General features: G+C 40.0%; 2 protein-coding genes across 2 annotated transcripts in view; one reads left to right on the forward strand and one right to left on the reverse strand.

Moving 5' to 3' along the window:
• Window positions 1-17498, reverse strand: part of lov (BTB/POZ domain-containing jim lovell protein) — a 145026-nt gene extending 127528 nt beyond the window's left edge. The window contains exon 1 of the mRNA XM_089074020.1: window positions 17161-17498. The gene's annotated coding sequence lies outside the window, so the exon portion shown is untranslated. The remainder of the gene's footprint in view (window positions 1-17160) is intronic.
• The window catches only part of LOC105423414 (diacylglycerol lipase-beta), a 37491-nt gene that overhangs the window by 2540 nt on the left and 17436 nt on the right, over window positions 1-17515 (forward strand). The gene's annotated exons all lie outside the window — the stretch shown is intronic.

Here is a 17515-nt window from a genome sequence, read left to right on the forward strand (position 1 = left end):
ATGGTATGCTTTATTCGTGGCCAATTGCCCTTTAAAGAGGTGCGACATCTAACCTCTCAGGATCAAAGGAGTAGTACACCAACCTTTTTCTGATGTAATGAATAAGAAAAGAGAATTGAATTTGAAATAAAAGTCAAATTTCAGACAGATGACAGAAAGTTACATGAAAAAAATCTTTTGAAAAAAAATCTTTTGTGAACAATTTCTTTCGTTGTTTTCCACATAAATTTTATAAAATTTAGTGTAAATTTTGCATAAATTTATGGATTTCGATTGACAATGCTTTCTCATGGAACTAAAAAAAAAAATCGAAGAATTCGGTATTTGACGCATTCCACAAGCCGCGCGCGTTTCTTCACGGCGATTAGAAATCGCGGTTTACCGAGGCCGGTTTCATCCGTTTGATCTCCTCGCAGATTTCCGTAATTGAAACGCGCAGATTCGTGTGTCCGCCTCGAAACATCGGCGCTCCGCGTTCGCGTTCAATTCTCTCGCGCGATATATCTCAATTATGTCTCCAGGACGGTCCTCACGCGAGAATAATAATCTTATGGACATCGCTGGCGTGGCGGGGTGACGCGCTAATTACGGCACCCTTAGTTAGCGTGCTTATCGCCGGACGACGATTAATCGCTCGCGTGCCGCGGTCGAGCCTGTTTTTTTTTTCCACGACTTTTAATAAGGCAGCACCCACGTAGGTATGATTGTTTATTCGTGCGAGCTCTCCGTTAAATCCGAAGTGTCCGGGTTCCTGAAGCGTGCATAAGCCTCGGACCCCACGCTGGCCTGGCATCAGCATTTTTTTACCTTGTCCCATGGAATAGGTACGCCGTACGGCGCGCAGGTAATGATGGATTCGAACTAACGCTTATTTCGATTAACTATCATTTTCGCGACATTCAAACTTAAACTTAGATTAATCTCTCTTTGATTTTTCAATAATTTTCTTGTGTATCATGTCTGATATAATATAATGAAATTGTTTTTTTTTTATAATAACACAGATACAATAATTTCAAATTAAATTTGTTTCTTCTCTGTTTTTTAGTAATTGTTGTAAGTAAAAATATCAGAAAAAAAAGAACAATGAAAAAGAATTTTAATTATTTCTAGTTGTGACGTAATGTGAAAATTTATTATAATAATTTATATCGTTATAGACAGAATTTTGCTGTTAATATATTAATTATAACGTTTCAGTACGGCGATAAATTAAAACTGAATCAAAGTTGCAAATCAATCGAAAATCACGTTCGCCCGTGTATACTCACGCGTGTATATATCATGCGAAAATATATAACGCAGGTAAACTGTGCGAATGCTTCTCCACTTTATGAAATTCCATTTTATGGTATCTCGTCGGAGCCGAGGTCTTCGATTTGGTGCTGAGAACTGAAGCAACAGGTGCGACGCTCTAGCCTTTACGTCGCTGCCTTTAGAAGCTCAGGTAATACGTACGTTGTCGGGGCAAATCATTTTAAGAAATCTTTTATTCACCTTGCTGCTATACCTATGTATCCGGTATCTCTTTTATATACCGGTATATACATGACGCCGAGTACTATGACTAAACGTCTCTTCAAAATTGCACATTCTGTCTATGGATATGATCTACGTGAACAAACTCACGATCATTCAGCAAATATCAAATAGATATATACGAGTTGTAAATAAATAACACAAGGCCACATACTTTTTAATCCTTTATGAAGACATAGAGTCATACATACCTCTGTCACAATTAAATTTATAAAAATTGAATTACAACGTGACGTTATCAGAACGGATTTACAACGGATTTATAACGATCGAGTTCGATCTGCCGTTTATCGAGTTGTTCGAGTGGGTTTGCGCGGTGTCGAGTACCCATCACTACGGCCGTGTCTCGGATCTTTTAAGCGGCAGGCAAACCACTCACGCGGCGCAGCGGACCGCGAAATCGACGCTCACATATGAACTGGGAACGGGAGAGGTTCTCTCCTCTCTTCTCCCTTTTTGCTTCTATATACCGACATCGAGACGGAGGAAGAGTAAACGGACCGTATACAGCCTCCGCTCGTGGCTTTCCGCGACCTTTTCCCCGTCTTTTACCACCGGATCACGTGTCATCCGACCACTTTTCCATCGAACTTCTCACCCCTGACCTTCTTCAGTCTCCATCATAACTTCGCCGTCATGCGTTTCATTTAGGCTTGTTACGACGATCGTGCAAGAGAAATAATTTCAACTGCGCAAGATTATTCACAGAATGATTTCACAAATATGCCAAGAGAGATGAAACGACATGAAATCTCTTTACTATATAAAAGAAGATAAATCATCGATGCACATATTTCGCATAAAAATTATACTCTGGGTACTACTCGTTTTTAATTAATCGTCGCAAATAAATTGCGCTTCATGCATATATCGGAACCATTAAATTAGTAAAATAAAAAGAGTATCACTACTTCAGAAACTTACATAACTGTGAATTTTTCTTTTCGAGTACCGTGAATAGAATGAATTTACGTAATTGCTGGCGAATCTTTATTACGCAAATTAATTCTTCCTCGTATAGAATCGTTTAATTGACGTGAGGGACGTAAGCGCAAGGAGCACGTATCATCGCGAATTTTCATGAGGAGGGTGAAAAAGGAAGATGGAAAGTTGAAAGAGTCAGACGATCGTCAAGCATTGCCGTGTCTCCTCCGCAAAGAAGGGTAGCTCCCAGAGGGGATGTTGCAAGGGTGAGAGACAAAGAGGGAGGACTTTAATGTATGCCTACCGAGAGAAGCTATAAAAATCAATACCTCAAATTACCAGGCGGTACTTAATTTTCTTGGAGCAGGCAGCGCAGTATGCCGTCTATCCCCTCTACCCTCAACCCCTCGGTTACCCATCCTCTACCAATCTTGCGGGAATTCTTCCTCCATCGGACGACGAGACGGTTTTCGTTGCATTCACGTGCATTTACTTTCAGTGGTCCTGCAATTACGCGACGGGAGGAGGGAGAAGTTTGTAAATGTTAAAGGAGAAAATCTGCCATGAAAGATGTATAAGAGACGAAGGAATAACTACACTTCTACATCCTAATGATTTTACTAGGGGTAAAAACAGATCGAAATTATTTATAACCGAGCCGCGCAACCGCGTATCTCCGATGAAAAGCTGAGTAATTACAGCTAGAAATATATAATTCGTGTACTCGAAGACAACAATATTGACGTATCGATGTAATACAAAACAAAATGACGCAATATGAAGAAGAATTTTATTTTTTTACGGCATATAAAATATCTTTCTTCTTCTTAAACTATCAATATTTATTTGAGCATTTAAATCAAAATTTTTAATTTATTTAATAATATAATATGGAAAAAACAGCAATGTGAATAAAAATTAGCAAGAATTATATGTATAATTATATTATATGTACGAGTATATTACGCGTCTGTGTATGTGGCCATAAATAATTATTATATAATTATTAATTATTTAATTAATAATTAATAATTATTAATTAAATAATTATTTAATTATTATACACACACACACACACACACACACACACACACACACACACACACACACACACACACACACACACACACACATATATATATATATTTGAATAAACAATACTGAAAATTTATTTGGGAGTACAATTATATATACTTTGTACTTTAAAATAAATTTTCTCTCAACAGTATTGTTTATTTGAACATCAATATATGAAACGTGTTAAAGTTCGCTCCCGCAATTTGCCATCGTAATGCTAATTAATTACTTCAGAGAAAAAGAAAATGAGATCTCGTAGGCCTCGACCCTCTGCCAGCAGGCAAGATTACGACTCAACTCCGGCGGAAGGGTTGCAGCCCCGGTGCTTGATTTTATTGCTCGCCATCCGACCTCTTCCCCTCACCGCCCCAAACCGCCCAGGATCCTCGTGCTTTCGCTCACCGTGCTGGGGATCCACTTTCTTTTTCCTCTTCTTTTTCTTCCTTTCGCCCGACTATGTCCCAACCTCCACTAGTGGAAAAGTTTCCTCTCTGTATCCGGTTATGTCCTGCGTTTTATATATCGCTTAAGGTCAAACTGACCTGCACAACGATGACCGAGAGAAAGCTCCTCGACCAGGGTCAAGATCGTTGCCCGATATTTCCGATATTACTACTCGTTTCCGCAAAGAGAACTTGAAACTTATATGACTAACATAAAGTTAAAGACAAAATTTAGATACTCCATTCAATCTAGTAATATTAAAAAGAATATTTCCGTTCGATGATGAAATTAATTTATGCAAATTACTTCAATATAATTTTTAAAAAATATGAAATGATATGGATATTATTAATTTTATTTATAGTGCCTGTTAAACAAGTTATGCAATTACACTTTTCTTAAGGCAATACCTATCTATTTTCAGATTAATGCGCCCAATCGCCCTATAAGAGCGTTCTTTGCACATCTCTTTGTGTCTTTAAGCCTTGCTTTTACGTTCGAGTTAACATGTTCCCATGTAAACGCACTCTCCCTAAGCTAAGAAAAAAGTGCAGATTGAGGCCAAATATTAATTATTAATAATTTGAAGTTAGTGTTAATGATCGATTATTATTATGTCACTGTTTAGAATTAAACAACTTTACGTATTTTTTTATAAATTATTGGAAGTGGAAAATATTAAACTGCAACGTATATATATTTATTTAAAAAATTATGAGTATTTAGAAATGCTATTTAGACTGATGCTTTGATCTTCTGAACATGTATCTTATATTATATATACTTGTAAGCAATCTATGTAAAAGGTCAACAATGGAATGAAATTTCTCTTCACTATTAATCATCATTAGTATAACTACATACATCATAAGACAATAAAAGGATAGGAGATGACAAAAGAAAAAAGTTTTATATTATATAAAATATATGAAAAATGTATAAATAAATATCTGATTTTAACATATAAATTATACATGCGGTTTTGATTCTTATATTTACTATTTCTTATATTATTTTTTTATTTATAAGAATCCAAAGCAGAAGTATAGAAGACAAATATATAATTTATAAGATTTATCTCAAATACTTCGTATTTAAAGCGAACAACTTTACAAATTATAAATTTCATGCACGTTTGTTATGAAATACTTCACACTTCGTTACCCGACCTAAGAACAGAAGCGCGTATATATAAAAAGCCTAATTGCACCGTATTAAACTGTTCGCTTTAAGATATAATATCGCTCGGCCAAGTGCTCAAGTATTCAGATTAAGATTCCTCGACCGTGTGCACGCGACGGCTCTCCGGCTCTCATTTTGACCAGAGATCGCATCAAATAGGCACAACGACGATTCTATGATGGATCAAATGTAGTCAATTAATATTCCTTCAGATTAATAAGCGTCGCCGGTTGAAAGACGACGGCTTACACAGACATCTACGACGTACCGCAAACGCTGCACATGCATGCTACTCTTGCGCGCACGTGTAGCAGGTTGCATTCGTGGCATGCACCAGGATTGGGACGAGGGGACAGACGAAGAGAAACGTGAATGCACCGCTTGCAAGACCGTAGAAGCCCGCGATCTTATAGCCCCTCCGAACTGACCATCGCTACGTTGCGCTGGTCATGGTCGTTTCGACTTGCTCCTCTCTTTTTCTCTTGTTCTTCTCGTCCTTTCTTTTCCTCTCGCTCTGTCTTCCTCACCGTCTCACTCTCTCCTGCCCCGACCATTCGCCCCCTTCTGTCCCCCTACCGTCGAGCGGATTGCAAGAAGGAGACAGGAGGGGGGTAGACGACCCGAGAAAAGAGGGAAAACGAGAACGAGGTCTGAGAGGGAAAGTTGCCGAGGGTTGGGTGATAAATTGATAGTGGACGTGCGCCATGCGCCCCCTTCCCCTCTCCCCCCTTCTCTCCCTCTCTGTCTTTCCTTCTCTCTGCCCCTCGGCCGACCGACAGACCGACAGACCAGTAGACCGAATGACACCCTCACCCCGAAGTACCAGTCGGTGGTGCTGCTGATACTACTTGTAGAGTAGAATTAAATGGTTAATGCGGCCGTAAAGTCACGTAGTCCATTATGGATTGGGAGGTGCTTGGCCAGTGACATTGAGTCAAAAAGACAATTATAAAGCGATCTTCGGAAAAGAGTATATGCAAATGCATTATAATAATGCAAATATTTGTGTACATACACATATGCATAAGACAATATAATATTCTCTTTAATAAAATATTTTAAAAAAGGATATTTTAAATTTTATTACAAATAAATATTGTTAAAAATAAACATTTCTATGTTTATATTTAAATTAATCAAAAAATAAAGCTGAATGTCAGATTCAAGTTTTCTCGAACCAAAAAATTGTGACTGCATCATTATTAATTCAGCGAAATGTATCATTAAATAAATGATATGCATATTTATTAAAACAAGGATTATTTAAAATATAGATGGAACAAACCCATTTAACTGATTAGATGATAATAAGATTTACATTAAATCGATCCACTTGTGTGCACACATTGTTGTTACGGGGATATTATATTACGATCCTGATTATTTTATGCCATGCTTCTATACACAAACCGAATCCACGAGTAAAGCAAACTTAATTCGACCAGAGACAAAAGCAAACTCTTGTTAAATGCACGTAAAAGAACCATGGTACACCCATAAAGCGTAAATGTACAAAAGCGAAATATCGGGGAGCTCAAAGTTGCCGTCGCCACCGCTACCACGACCATCGGCGGCTCAGTGGTAGACGCGACTTCCGTTTTAATCAACACGAATCCAAGTTATTAAAATTCCTCCAGAATTTTAGCGGGTGAATGGGCTCGATGGCCACCGACCAACTCGACTTGGCTTTGAAAGAAAAAAAGTTCATTCATTCCAATAGAACGAAAGATATAGCGCGCTCTCATGCTCGCCGGGTATAGAATATCGGCAAACTAAAAACGTTAATTTATTCAATGGCAAAAAGGCATGAAGATACGAGAGCACCGTAAGAGATGAGCCCGACGGTGAAGAAGAACAGTGGGGAAGTGCGCGCGAAGGATACCGTGAGCAGAAAGGGAGGATTGAACGCGAGGAGGGTGAAAAGTCGTGAATGGCGGAAGGGGCAGGGTCGATGTAGAGTCAAACGAGAGCCTCCAGCAATTTTTGCAGCAACGGTCGAGCTCTCGAGTTTTGTTAGTTCCTTTTTTCTTCTTGATTTTTCTAATTAATTATCGGTATTGATTGGTTCCCGATTTGACTTCGTAGTCTTTAGCTACGAGGTATGGCGGCAAAATGAAATGACCGCCCGCAAGAATAACCGCGAAAAGCTGGAGTAGCCGGACGAATTAACTGTCCGCGGTTTATCCGCAAGTTCTGATTGAAGAGCCATCTTGTTTTAAATAATGAATCAGCGATTTCCGATAATTGCCCGCTCTGTACTGCTCTACGCTTATTATGAAAGACATATCTTTTCTCGAGAGAAGACAATTAAATCTTAATAGCGATTCACGATTAAAATTCATAGTAAACGGAATAGTAAAATATAATTTTAGATATAAATTACACATAATATTACAGAGTTTATTGTAACATTGTAACAATGTAACATTCCGGAAAACTTTGTATCGATTATATAAGTGGAATAAAAACATGAACAGAAAGAAGATGCGTGTTCCGGCGCACTTATTTAAACAGATACAATGCTGAAAAATACAATTTAGGCCGTAACTCGAAACTTTCGTGTCAGAATGACGTTGAGAGCACCATGTAATGTAAATTTATCGCTGGCGCAACCAACGATTAACCATTCACGATTTTGTTCTTCGGATCAAGCCATCACGCGCAACCGGGTGGAAGTTTCTGGGAGCATAGTCGGTACGTTATAATATGGTGAAAGTTCCCTTGTAAACGTGGTCAGTACACTGTACAGCCAAAGATTAATTGCCTGCAAAACTTTTAACCACGAGATGGTGCGAAGACGATGCAAAGTGACGGAAAAGACGAAAAATTAAAAAAACGATTGGAGCAACTATTTCGATGCGCCAAATCAAATGGCGAATCTCTTAATACGATGCATCGCAATATGCAATGGCTGGTAGGATCGGCGATTAACATTTCACGACTTCTCACTGCAGATTCATCTCGGGCGAAACTTTCGTGAAACGTGTAGTCGTGAGACGGCAGATCGATTAAAACAATTCCGGGGGAGCGAAGTAATGCAAATTCGTCGTATCCGTAAAACGCACGATTAAGCATTCGCAATTCTTTTTCGTCGGAGCTACCTCGCAGTTGAAGCGGCTACTGGAATTTTCTCGGAGGATGGTTAGCACACTGTAAAACAGCGAATCGATTGCCTCCGAGGCACAAAGAAGAAAGAGAGCGGTAGATGCTGCGAGCCCAGGATACGGAGTTAAGAAAATGAATGCACTGGACGCAAGACTCGAGTAAAGAAGTATAACGAAATTGCTATGTTTTTTTAACTAGATGACAGTCACATTGCACTTTCAAAAAAGTACAACTGTAAAATCATTGCTTTTTTAAGGAAGGACATTACACACACACACACACACACACACACACACACACACACACACACACACACACACACACACACACCACACACACACACACACACACACACACACACACACACACACACACACACACACACACGTATTTTAATAGATTTCTTTCGTGTCTTAAAATAAAAAAAAATAAAATTACAGGAAACAATTTTTTTTCATTTTTGTTATTTGCATTTTTGTTAGTTGCATAATTTAAAATAATTTATTTCTTTTTTTTTTTAAGAAAAACCGATTATTTTTTTTTTTAAATCGAAAAATCTTATTAGTTCTTTTGATTGGAGGTGCTACGAATGCAAATAAAATTTCAATTACCTCTGAGGTAACGATTAAAATTACATGCACATAATTAAAGCGACAAAGCGACGTTATCGGTGCATTAATTAGCCCAGGGAATAATTCATCTAGCCAATCGATGAGAGAGAGCAAATCGCACAAAAAATTCAGCATCTGCTTCTTTTGGAGGCTTGCCCCGCCGCAACGATGGAAGTTTCCTGGAAGGTGGTCAGTGCGCTGTAAGGCGGAGGATTGATTGCCTTCGAGGTTTCACGATGAAGTGGCACGGTGAAGAAGACGGAGAGAGATGGAAAGGCAGAGAAAGAGAGAGCGAGAGAGAAAGGGAAGGAAAGGGAGAGAGAGGAGAGAGAGAGAGAGAGAGAGAGAGAGAGAGAGAGAGAGAGAGAGAGAGAGAGAGAGAGAGAGAGAGAGAGAGAGAAGAAACGAGGAGAGACTAAAGAGAGACCGAAAGAGCAAGTACGGGAGACCAGAGTAGAGTCGAAGTGGCGAAGGGGTGAGTCAAGGGTGAACCGTAGGGCTGAGAATGCGACCGTAGTACGCGCGGGAAAGGACAGAAGAGAGGAGGGTGAAGGAGAATGACTTGTGGTTGTGTGTCGCAAGATAGGGTTGCTATATACCACGCGTTCTGTCCTGCGTCCGTCGGTCCGTTCGTTTCTCGTCCGCTCCGGCTTCTAACCACTTCACCCTCTTCCTTTAAGGTCCGTGTCCGAAGGGGAGGATGGACGAGGTGGTTGCGCGCGAGGGTAGCGCGCGCGCGAAGGGTTCCGGGAGATGTTCTTGCACTCGCTAGTAGCTTAGACTCTCGCGTGTATCATCGACTCTAGGTGAAATTGTGTGTGAACCCACACGCGCATTGTGTTAGTGAATCATACGTGTGCGCGCGCGGGCCGAAGTACGGATATCGTGGGATCGCGTGCGTGTATATGTGCGCGTGCAGGACCCCGAGACTCGACTAAGGAGTTAGAAACCACCATGCGCTCGCTCGCGCGCGGGCTCACTCGCCTGACCATTTATTTCGAACAAGAACATTAGCGCCGGGCTGATCTATCAGGTGGCGCGACTACTTGGGCTCCGTGTGTTAATCCGGTGACTTGCCAGATCGTTTAAACGCATACATTATATATTCTTGCCAAGCGAATATATATAATACGAGTGATCGTACCGTTTTTAAAATGTAAAAGAATGTGTAAAAATAAGATTTTATGTGTAGAATAATCGGACAATATTTACTCGAATTATTGGATTCCTGAAGGGGATTGGATCCCCTTTGTTAAGATTTAAAGATATTAATTAACGACTTCAACATTTACAATTCTCACAAATGATTTAAAATTGTCATAGAGAATTTGCAAAAAAAAAATACAATAAAAAATTCAAAGGGTTTATCTTTTGTTCTTTCTTTCGATGTAATAATATATTTTGTAAAACATTCATATAGCATAATTTACGGAAACATAAGAGTTAAGAAATGCGTTTTACTTGCGAACGGGAAATTACGGGAGTATGCATGCAAGCACTCTCTCATACTAGAATGAGACAGCATTAGTCTTACTAAATCCTGATTCAATTTGCATGTCGCATATCAGGACTTCCCATCACAGCCGCCATCGTAAAAAAAGCTTCTCGACCCTCTTTTTACAAAACGGGTAAATCCGCAATAACCGTCGCAGCCATGATTCTATCTACGAGGCGATAACTCGAGCAATCCGCGACGGCGAAGGAGTCTTCCTCTCGCAGGAAACCGAACGCCCATCGTGGAAAAGTAGCAGTTCTTCAAGAGACGGAAAAAGAGCACGTCCGACGCCGCCACCACCGCCACCGCCACCACCGCAACCGTCGTCGTCGTCATCGTCGTCGTCGTCGTCGTCGTCGTTGCCGCCGTCGCCGCTCGCGAACGATCGATACGACGGATCGACACCGCGCGACCGATTCACGCCGGCGGCAGCGCGCGAGAGTACGCTTTACAGGATGACACCCGTTAAATGCCGGAGCTCCCTGGTGCGGAGACTATCGGACGAGGCATGTAAGGAACTCGGATACACACGAACACACGCGGGACGCGCGGGACAAGTCGGTGTGTGCGGCTGCACGCATACCATCCTGTGCGAAATCTCACGACAAATACACACATGTGTGGAGAAGCACAATAATTACTATAGGTAGCGAGGACGAGAAGGAGGATGAGGTGGTGGGCGCAAAGGGGGAAGGGGGGGGGTGGCTTGGCCGGCAATCGATATATACACACACGCAACCGGGTTACGCTACCGGTAACACCCACACGCAGAACACACGTACAGGCACAGCTCGGGGGTACACACGCGCGAAGCGGCCGGCGCACACCGTCTCACCGGTTTACATAAGTGAAGTTCCTTGGCCACCACCCTCAGTCACCACCTCTTATATACCCCTCTGTCCTCCCACGCTATCCCCCCGGCTGCCTTCACCTCCTCCTCTTCTTCTTCCTCCTTCTCCTGCTCCTCCTCCTCCTCCTCCTCCTCCTCCTTCTCCTCCTCCTCCCGCTTTCTGCCCAAGCGTTTCTAATTTGCATTCCCCTCCGTTGGCACTCCTCACCCCCCCTCAACCCTCCATCCGTCGTCTCCTTCGCGTCCTCATCCCCCAACGACGCCATCCACCCAACAACCCCCGTTGTCCGTCTTGCGAGGTTTCACGCACACGCGTGTCCCTCGTCCGTGTATCACGCGTACGACGCGGGGATTCGTGGGGACCGGGGGTGTCGGGAGAGACAAAGAGAGAGACCACCCTTAACTTCGGCCCACGGAGTAAGACGGCCACGGGATACGAAATGAGAGTAAGAGGAAGAGAGAGAGAGAGAGAGAGAGAGAGAGAGAGAGAGAGAGAGAGAAGAGAAAGGAGAAGAGAGGAAGAGGAAACGACGAAGACGACGATCGGTCCAGGGGCTGCTGCAGTTAGGTTAGGGCTGCCTGTACCTTCTTAATACCTTTCGTCGGCGGCCCCCGTGTATATCCTATACGACGTGGCCCTATGGCTCTCGGTCATTAAAGCGTGGCGAGCGATCTGTGCCTCGCGAGAGAATGCACCCTTGAGTGTACAGAGGGTAAGGGGTAACTCTAAGCTTCGATCGCTTCAGGGGTAGGGTATAAAGACGCTTCGCGCGCTAGTCTTATGAGATCGACGGCGATATCACATTTTGATTTATTGCCCGCGGATTGTGGCAGGAAGCGGCGCGGATTACGGCGATTGCCGTAAGAAAAACTTCCGGAAGACGCGCAGAGAACTGTATATTTATTCGGATGTGTAACATCAAAAGCTAAATAGGCTCAAGTTTATTTTAAAATTCAGAATTCTTAATAAGTAAATGGATTTTTTGGAGTGTAATACGTATAAGGAATTCATCTGCAAAAAATTAATATTATAATCTTTTACATCGATACAATTTTTGGTGTTTTATAATATTTATCTGGCTTCTTGTCAAGATGGAACACGGTGTAACAAGAAATTATGAGAAGGGCTATTATTTCTCGTTATAAAACGAACTTTTCCTTCTGAATTTAAATATTGATGCTAGTAAAAGCAGACATCTTCGACTAGACGGCCCGTTTCATGAGCAAATTTACTAAACATGTGAATAATTATGTATCTTCTAGAATAGTAGTGGACAATAAGAAAAGATGTTAATTGACTATTCTTTTTTCACATACATTTTGTATAAAATTAATACGAAATACAAAATAAACTAACATTGTATTTAAAATAAATGAGGTTACATATAATTATATGTAATTATAATTAAGTAATTAAAAAGTATATACTATTATTAACTTTTTTTGCGTATTATTATAAGAACTCTCTATCGACTCGCTTATTCATGTACCGATTCTTCTACCGTCGACAAAGCTCTTACGAATAATTAATAAAAACGCGGCAGATTCTGTGCAACTCGCGAGCGACTTTGTCCAAGGAAAGAACTCAAAGTAAGATGGTCCCGATCAGCGGAAACTTTCCCTCTAATTAAGAAGACAAGTACGGAATACAGAGTCGGTACAACACAGCGGGCCAAAGACGTCGCGCTTTTCCCGGCAGGACAATGCCGGCAATGAAGATAAAGAAGGGTCGTGGCAGACATAATTCCGAAGTGCGTTAAGAGATCCGACTGACTGACGGATCTGTCGGGGATGGATGGCAGTAAGGGTTACGAGCATCACTCATCAGTAGCGGCCATATTGCCACCCCGGCAGCCCCCCGTGGCAACCCCCTCAACGCGCGCGAAGAGAACGCGAGCCCTGATAATTTCCCAACCCCCCTGGCACTCTATCTCCCTCGCGTTCCCTCTTTTCACCCTTCTTCCACCCTCTGTATCCCTCGGCTCTTCCTCTTCGCGCTCACGCTCGCGCTCGTTTGCTCGCTCGCCACCCGCTCTCATCCCCTTCTACCTTGTGTCTTAGTCTTACTGGTTTCTTCTCCTTTTCTCCCTTCTTCTTCTAGCGGCGCTTCTTCTTCTTATTTGAACCCCCGGCGCGCGGTGCCCGGGCTGCTTAATGAGAACCTCCACCTCTTCGTGCCACCACCACTACTACTACCACCACTTCTACCACCGCCGCTGCCGCCGCTCACTCTTGGCCATCTCCCGGCACCCCTCGCCAAGCCTGCCCGTTCTCCATCGTCCTCTCCTTCCAACCGACAACGTGGGGTTCAGCCGACTCTCGCCAACGAACTACGACCCCTACACGCGGCCGGCTCGCCACACACGCGAGACATTTTAGACTTTTAATATTGATTACACCACGGGAGATGAAGGTTCCTCCTTAGCAACTACAGGCATCCTCGTATGTGAGCTTTTAGGAGAGATGGCTTCAGAAAATCATCTCGTCGGGAGACCATCGGTATTGTCCTTTGTCTATGAATTATATTTACTACTACGAGGGACAGGATATTGCGTCCGTTGCGAATAACTGGAGGTTTTCAGTTTTCAAAGATGAATTTTTTTATATCGAAATGACAGAACATTTCACATTTATAAAATAATTAGTATATTCAAATATTGTATTTATTATTTAATTTTACTATTGTCATTCTTATTTGAATATTTAAGTATCACCTTATTTGAATATTTAAGTATCACCTTTGTTTGCAAGTAGAACAGCAAGATATTTGTATTTATCATCAATAAAAATACAATATCATTATTTTTTATTATCCGCGACGTCCTCCGGGCATATTTTTGTACACAGATTGTACAAAATAATAAAAACAAGGCTAAGATTTATGAATTCGCGTTGTGATAGATGAAAATAATTTTTGTTACTCATAAAAGTAGAGATACGCTGTGTTGGATATCGCCGAAACTTGCTCAAACTTTGGGGCGCGAATGTATGTGCCGAGATAGTTCGAGTCTGTAATTAACCCTTACCAACTTAGCGGTGCCATGTGGAATCATATAGTGTCCTATTCATTCGGGGTAAATTTGTGAAACGAAGCTATTTACCACATCAAACACCATATCAACATATCAACAAATAAGTTCAACTAGAAATCGAAACCTCGATAATTACCTTTAAATTTTTTTGCCGCAAAATATAGACATAATATATAAATTATTTAAAAAGCTAACTTTAATCACATATTCGATAAATTTTGTAGGGAATCGTATTTCTTGAAAAAAGCTACCAGTAAAGAACTAAATTGATGGTTTCAGAATAACTTACATATTAACACATATTGTTACATAGACAACTTTTTAACTGAATATACAGAAATATTATACGTGAAAACTTCAAAACTAAGCACGAGTAAAATATACTTAAGCATTAATGGCGACTTTGACATCGAATCGCATTATAAAGCGCAACGCGACCTCATTGCCAAGCGCTGCAGAATGACGCATATTTAAAATGGACACGATCGTTGACTTTCGACCTCCGTGATCAATACCGGTTCCCTTGTACATTAAATTTAGTCTACGAGGGGGAGTTATTACCGTTTCGTGTGTAGTTAACCAAATCGGAGTTCCAATCTGATTCGTATGTCCCGGCCATTGATTACATCCAGACGAATTAGGTCACATGTAAATGAAAGCCGTAAATCTGTCTCCGCCCCTTCCCGATTCTTTTTCGGATTGTTCACTGCCACACTCACCGAAATTAAAATGCCGTGCGATAGGAGCGGGTTGCGCGTGAAACTAATGAGTCGAAAACGCAAATATACGTTCTACACACGGAATTGAAAATAAAGTGTGAGACGTCGCAGATAAGAATTAATACTTCAAATAATAAAAAATTCCCTTAATCCGATACGTCAAATAAATATTAGTAGAATGTATCTTCACAAATTCTTAATAAAAAAGAAAGATTAATATAGATATAATATCAACAATGAAAGTGAATATAACAATTAATATAAAATAAAAAATCTGCGTGCTTAAAAAATTATAATATTTTATCTTATAATTCGTGACATGCTTATGTTGCGAGACTCTGCATAGTGTTCAAATCGATGTAAATGCAAATGTACGGTCGTTTTACAATCGATTCTAAGTTTAAGCAGATCGGATGAACCTTCCAATTTCTCATTTTTTAACCATTGATTATAGTGTATATAAATATACATGTATATAGTAATAATACAACGGTGTACCTTTCAGTGCGTTTGATACCTACAAAGTCAATGCAGCAACGCGAGCTTATTTGTAATTTCTCTCACAAATTACTCAAATTACCATGGAAACCATATAAGTACGAATCCAAAATTCATCTCTGAATAGTATGATATCATACGATGAATAATAAAAAAATGTTATCACGATCGTTCTTTTTAGAAATTGCAACAGGTGGCGACATGTATTCTCAACTCTCAAACAACCTTAAAACGTTGTACTATTAATGTTATCTAACTAATATTATCGCGCGCGTATAAAGTCTATATTATATAATTTACACCCACTCGTATATCGTTTTTGAAATAAATGTACCTAGACAAATTCTATGAGGTCGTTTATCGATTGCGATCAAACTTAAACCAACTAGGAGATAAGAGTGGATATCATAAGTACTTAAAGCCGCCACCAAGTTACTTTATCTATACTTTTGGTCGTAAGCAGATTTCAGGGTTATTCTTTCAACGTGCGAAATCTATTCTTCTCGATGAGAGAAAAGCTTTTTTAGACGATAGAGAAAAGATTCGCATTCAAAAGGATGTCCAATTGTGCCTCATCATTAATAGTGTTCTTTGCTGGTTATCAACATAGAAAAAAATTAGTCTTAAATTAAAACTATATATTCTTATATATAAACAAAAATAATAGTTTTCTTAAAAAAATTTTAATCTTAATTTGATTGAATTATAATTGATGCAAGTATATTTTCATATATAAACAAAAATATTACAATCTTAAATAAATCTTAGTTTTGATTTAATTGAATTTATATTAATGTAAATAGATATTTTCATATATAAGCAAGAATATTATAATCTTTATATAGAAGATTTTTAACAAGATTATTGTTTAAGCGAAAATAATACATCAATATAAATCCAATCAAATCAAGAATAAAATTTTTAAAAAGATTATAATATTCTTGTTTATATATGAGAATATTTTTTTTTTACCTAAGACTAATTTTTTTCTGCGAATGATTCACGATCTTCTTAAAGTCGAACGTCTCGAATCAGAACTTGGACGACCAATGTGATATATGGCCAACTAAAACCGTCATGAGATAAGAAATCATGTTAAAAAAAACAATCTATTGAAAAAGAACAGTGTTATATAAAGAAATCTTTTATAAAAATTTTAGAAATTAAGATAATTAAAAAATATGGAGATATTCTTTAATATTAATATTTAAATTTTCGATAAGATATTCGAGTTGACTTCAAGTTGGAAAACGCGCAGAAAACAATATAAGCCTAAATCACAAAAAAGAGAAATATAAAAACATATTTAATAAATCTTGTAATTTAATTACATAAACCTGTATGGATTTAATTGTTTACTTGTAAAATAATTGTTATATTACTTTAGCGCCAGTATTGAATACTGTCTTATCTAAATAGATAAATAGCTGAAGAATAGCTGAAGATACAGACAATATTATCTATATTGCCGCATTGCATAATAAAGTAGAATACAAATATTTTAATTCATTTTCGTAGCAAATGTGATTCAAGTCTATATCATTTCCTGCGCGTCTCAATTATAAAAATACTAGAAAGAATCTTTTTCTAGAACTTCTCATCGCTAATCGGTCCACCTGGAGTCGCGATTGTGGCATTTACGTATTTCCGTACGCTCTTACGATAATAGGATTTATATTCCTACCTGCCACGCGATGGGATTCGCGGTGTAACGCGGATTAATCGGCGCGGACTGGATCTCAGCGAGGCTCTCTCTTTATCCGCCACCGTCCGGACGTCGTGCCGATCGAAACGATCCACTAAACCGATCGCGCTTCTGTCGCGTCGACCACCCTCTTTTGCACCGCGAACGACCACCGTCGTCCCAACTGCGTTTCATCTCCGTCGTCGCAGTCACGTCTTCCGTGGATAAACGAGGAAGAAGGATGGCGTATTTACAAGAGAAAGGAAGAATGAGCTTAAAAGATGGAAAGAAGAGGACGGGGGACGAACGAGAGGATAGCGGTCGGGAGTGGCGAGAGACGCGGGGTGTCGGCAAG

The sequence above is a fragment of the Pogonomyrmex barbatus genome, unplaced genomic scaffold, assembly GCF_055798465.1.
Source record: "Pogonomyrmex barbatus isolate J1 unplaced genomic scaffold, ASM5579846v1 scaffold16, whole genome shotgun sequence".
Lineage (NCBI taxonomy): Eukaryota > Metazoa > Arthropoda > Insecta > Hymenoptera > Formicidae > Pogonomyrmex > Pogonomyrmex barbatus.